Genomic DNA, 6000 nt, shown 5'->3' on the forward strand with positions numbered 1-6000 from the left:
TCTCCCGAGTTCAGCAGACTTTCCTTCCCCACTGGTCACCTGTCTTTCTGTCCATACTGTGCTTTGTGGAGATGTTTCACTATTATCTCTCTCTCATATATATATATTCTTTTTTTTTCATTTTTTTTTTTCACGAGGATTAGAAATGTTTGCAACTTAATTCTCTCTTTCTTTTATTTGTACAAAATATGTACAAAAATTGCTTGAGCGCGTTGATGGTTCTGGACTGAACTGTGACATGAATGATATCCCTAACCACCAGCACACACCCTTGAGACCAATACCGTGAAGAGACACAGAGAAGGTGCTGCTGTGGCGACAAATACTTCTTCTTTGAGGGGCGGAAAAGAAACTATGACTCATTTAGCATTAATTCTCTTCGGAGGCAGAACATGTAGGTAGTCGTGTATAGCTAGCCTCGTAAGCCATCAACTTCCGGAAAACGCACTGTCAACCTTCTGTAATATCTCCGGAACTTGGTGGTTTACAAGGCTAGCGTATAGCTATATCTAGACTGAGGGAAATAGCCAACGCGAGCTGGCTGATCTTCGGTGAGCGACACCGTTGTAAGACAGTACATAAGTGTACTTGATGTATATAATAATAACAATGATACAAAATTATCTTCAGACCCAATTCTGAACAGTTCCCATTGCACATCTCCTATTGCTCCTGATCTTTTTTTCTTTCTTTTTTTTTTTTACTTTTTTAATCTTAGCTATTTTTTGTATTATTGCAATTTCATTAAAATTCAGCGTTATCTCTATTATTATGTTGTGTCGAATGTATTTTTGTTGTTTTGCGGCATGTCATACCAACATCTTGCTGCTTTTACCGGTATGAGTGATAAATAAACCCTGTTGATTGTTGGTTCTTCACATGTGAGCACCCACACAGAGGTGGATAATACCCCAGACAAACGTGCCTACACTCAAACCGTACATGTGAGCAGCATAAGCTGATGCAGGCGTCCAAATTGGATAAGTCTGCCATTTGGCCCTGGAAGCACAGCGTGACAGTAGATGGTGATTGGTATAATATGTGGCAGCATTTACTCAGGAATGGGCAGGATGGGCCTATTATTGTGCCATTAAGATATACTTAATTACACGATGGTGTGGTTCACCGAAAATTAGTTGTGTGTCCAAGAAGTAGATTGTTTGGCTTTAGACTTACATTAAAACAGGCACTGGTAGAGCAGAGAGAGAGAGAGAGAGCTTTACTGGGGAGTACTGAGAGAGGGAGGGGTGGGGGCTAGAGAAAGCGGTAGCCATAGATGGGAGAAGAAAGAAAGTTTGATGAAGGTTAGGACTAGGAGGTGACAGGCAAATGTGAGGGGGAAAGTAAGGGTCTTGAATGGTAAGCACTAAGCAGATGTCTCAACCACCTTTTCCAAAGGACAATTCTGTCCCCACCAACTTTTCCTTCTGTATTTAAATGATATTAAAATAAGGTTTAAAGTTGAGTTGGCTTGAATGTGTGTTTTCTTTCATCTCCAAGAGCCTATAGCCTACTTGGCTTTCACCACGGGCAAGTCGGACAAATGCTGCAATCACACAATCCACTGATCTAGTCCGAGACAGTGAAACTTAAGTTACAGTACTTGAACAAGTTGACCAACATTAATTTGTTTGTTCGACGTCATTTTTTGCCACGTTTCTGAATGGTGCTTGCGTTGTCATTAAAAGATGCCAGCGGCCCAGCAGTCTTTTTAAAGCTAAAATAACCAGCAACAATAAGCTTGCATTCCCTACTGGCTGAATACGTAGCAGGAGATCCAAGAGTTGCCATCCTAAGTAGACATCCAGTTGTATTCAGTGGAATAAGAATGCTCGTACATTGCACTGACTGATATTCTGTTCTAACACCCAAGAAGTGGAGGAAGCATATTACACCATCATTCACCCCAAATTGTTGGACTTGACGACTGACTCTCCTGACGTGACATCCCCAAGAATCATTTTATTACTTGTTTTCTATTGCTATTTAATCATTTTCTATTGTTATTTATTTAATATACAAACAATACATGTGGAGCTGTGAGACCCATATCACAACAGCAGCAATATGTTCCAAGCATCTTTCAAACGTGGGAGCTGGAGCATCACTTTGTTCCCAAACACCAACTGACAGGAGAATCAATAAAGCATACCAATCCTATTCCTAGCAAGTCATTTACTAGGAATGTATGAGTCAGGACTGGAGATCTTTAGCTTTTGCACTTTTGTAGTCACAAGTGCTCCTGGCACAAGCATTTCATTGTATCTGTACCTGTATGGATATGTGTGACAATAAAACTGAACCTGAACCTGAACCTGAAGTATAAGCTACAGGGGGAAAAGCAATTACAGTAGCTTCTGACATACAGTAAGGAATATGTAATTACCTCCAGTCTCCAAGCTTCGATAACATTAGCTTTGTATGTTTATGTGCACAGGACAGTGTTACATTTGTTGTCAAAGGGTATATATTTAATATGTTTGCATTTTAAAAAGGTGGTTGCTGGGATTGGTGAGGCAGACGTAGGGCTGTCACGATATGACATTTTACATGACGATTAATTGTCACTCAAATAATTGGCGATTAACGATTTAATTGTGTTTTTGTCGTTGACAATTACATTTCTGTTTGGCTTGTAGGCTTTGAAGTTGCACATGGCAGATATGACACATAACCTAAATATACAAAGAAATTATGGACATATTTGACAACTTTCTACTTAAAAGATAACATTGATAGTGGAAATAGCCGATCTACAAGCTCACAACGCGTCGCGATGCGACGCGTTGTGAGCTTGTAGATCTGCTATTTCCACTATTTTTTACTTTAAAAAAAATATATATGAAACATTTTCAACATTCACGATTATGACGATTATGAAAAATAATCACGATTATGTAAAATAATTGCGATTAGACGATTATGTACTGTAATAATTGTGACAGCCCTATAGGCAGACGGGAGCACCAAATTCCATCCGGGCCCCATAATGGCAGGGAATGTAGAGACAGTTGTTGTGACAGCATGAGTGAGTTGTGTTAGCACATGGAGTAGAGATAGCCAGAGAAGGAGGAGGAAGAAAGTAAAACGTAGTACTAAAGGAGGGGGAATTAGAAGTATTCACAAAGTAAAGTGAAAACATATAGGACTTGTTCTCCAGTGGCCATTGGGGATTGGTTAATATTTTTACTGTATAGCATCAAAATGAGTTTAACCATTTTAACCAGAGCTATTTAACAATCTACCTGCTTCACAACGACTTGCAATACTTTCTACTTTTTGCTATCCCCCCTTTTATGTATTTATTTATTCTTTGTATTATTAACAACTCAAAACTTGTGTTCCTGATTAAAAATATTTTCAGATGGGGGTCAGCAGACAAACATAATGAATTTGGGGTCCTTGGCATGAAAAAGTTCAGTTTGGGTGTGGCAGAACTCTCACTCAGACATAGAGAATAGGTGAATCATCACTATATGGAGCTAAGTAGGCCTACTAGACAAATAGACATCCACAGTTGCCATCTACAAATTGGACTGCAAAGGAAAACTGCATACCCCAATGTTCTTGTTAAATGGCTACCTCAAATTGCTCGTTTGATTCAATGCAAACCAGATGCTCCCTTTTGGCTTTTGCCTCTCCTCTCCCTCTGTCTTTGTGCCTGTGCGTGTGCAGTGTGCACATGTCATTTTGCTGACTCAAACCGAAAAAGGATGCACACATCCGACATACATGATTACAAGTAACCGAGGTGGTAAAATAATAGCGGTAAGGAGTCGACTTTTATGCTATGGTTGCAGTAGTGTAGTAGTAACATAGTAATTCTCCTCCTAAGGCTAATGTTACAAGCTGGTTGCATCAGAACCTTACATGGCATTCAGCATTTCCTAGGCTATGTGTTGATACTAAACAATTAACTGGCCGTTTGACCAGTCCAAAAACAAAAGCATCCTCGGGTCATGATCATATCTCATAATGGCATCATCTTTATAGGAAACCCGAGTATTAAGAGGAATTCTAAGATGTTTTAGATGCCAATGGCTAGACGAGTATTAAAAGGGTAAATAGTTGAGGCTACTTTTGTGTTGGAACCACACTCACCCTGCTCTGAGGTCAGTCTGTGTCGCTGTGCAGTGCTGTGGGACTCAACAGGAACTCCCAGCCTGCGGCCAACTGTCAAAAGTCTGTGTAGAAAAACACAACGATAATCCACTCATTAGCGCCAGCAGCGGCCGAGCTCCAGCTCTACTCTGTCCATCTGAATCTAAAGCGGTTAGTACTCAATCGTTTATCTATTTCCATACCTCTGGTGTTACAGTAAGCAGGGTTTTATTGTTGTGATGGTGATCTGGATGGGACAGACAACTTGCAGGAGGAAGGATCGCCACAATGTTTCCAGTGTTGTAATGATCTCACGCTCCTCCTGACTGTGACACCCTGCCTGCCAGAGTTGAAAACAAAACCCATTGCGCCCCCAGCGGCCACTCAGCGACGTGTCCGTTCTCCCCCAGTGCATTGTTATTGAGGTGTTATGACACAAGGGGGCGCCATTTATCCATCAAAAACATGACAGTAGGCCTACTGTTTCTGCATTAAACATGTAGCAGAGGGCTAGGGCACTGGTTCTCAAACTTTTTCATCTCAAGGACCCCCAAATTGACACATATTTGCCCACGGACCACCATTTAAAAATATAGGCCTATGCCATGCAGGGACCCCCATAAGAGAGGATTTTTACAGCTCTAGCAGTGATATCCAAACATTTTAATTTCAAGGACCTCCAGTTTGACATGCATTAGGCTTCGGAGTTCGGACCCCATTTACAGTAATGCCATTTCTATCTCATGGGACCCCAATTTACATTGTAAAATCAATGTTAATTTAACTTTGAGAGTGCATGACTCTGAGTTACATATACCCATAAGGGTCCATTTGGTTCCTGAATAGCCTATCATTTAGCTGGGGACCCCCTGTAACTCCCACAAGGACCCCTGGGGGTCCACGGACCACACATTGAGAACCAATGGGCCTTCTGACCACTCTAAACAAAAGAACAAAATGTACATTTTTGTATAAGTTACATCAGGGTTGTCAACATTGGACTGTCAGGAGATTTATTTTTTGGGGGTGCGCGGAACTCCCCAACCGGGGTCTGGGGGGTCCTCTCCCCAAAACGTATTAATAGATATATTTTCCTGTGTTCTGTTGAATTTTGTGCATGTTTGATACATTTATCAGGCTTACTTTACTAGCATGTGTACAATTTCAGCCTAATATGCCAAATGTAGGTGTACAGATCTAATGACAGAAGCAAAGTAAGACATCTTTAATAATGACGTCTCATCTGTAAGTCATTACTTAAGTGAATATCTATATGATCTTGCAAGCATTGCCCCCACCCCTAAAGCGGGTCCTCCCCCAGAACACTTTTAACATAGTAGATTTAATCTCCTGTGTTCTGGTGAATTTTGTGCATGTTTGATACTTTTATCAGGCTTGCTTTACTAGCATGGGTACAATTTCAGCCTTAAAATGCCAAATGTTGGTGTACAGATTTGATGACTGAAGCAAAAGGACATCTTTAATAATGATTTCTCATCTTTAAAGTTATACCATGTAACTTTTTTTATAAAACAAATCTTAACATTGTCCTAACTGTTAAATCGCTAAAGTTTTAGAACCCCCACTCCGTTATTTTCAGCTTCTGAAGCCTTCTCTTTATATGTTTTCTACTTAGCCGTGACAGGGGCGGGATTTCCCGGCAAAATTACGTCATCACACTACCGGCCAATCACAGCGAGGGTTATACACTGCCGGCCAATCACAGCGCATCTTGAAGTGGGGTCGCTATGGCGGCCATATTTGTAGTCGCCCGTGTGTCTCTATACTCAAAAGGTAATCTCGCCTACCAGGCAGGGTGAAGGAGTCCGTTTCTCCGGAATGCCTGAACGCACAGGAACCAGGGACCCCTCAAAAGATAGCTCTCGGCGAGGTGGAGGC

Source organism: Nannobrachium achirus, assembly GCF_963921795.1.
Source record: "Nannobrachium achirus genome assembly, chromosome: 3".
NCBI lineage: Eukaryota > Metazoa > Chordata > Actinopteri > Myctophiformes > Myctophidae > Nannobrachium > Nannobrachium achirus.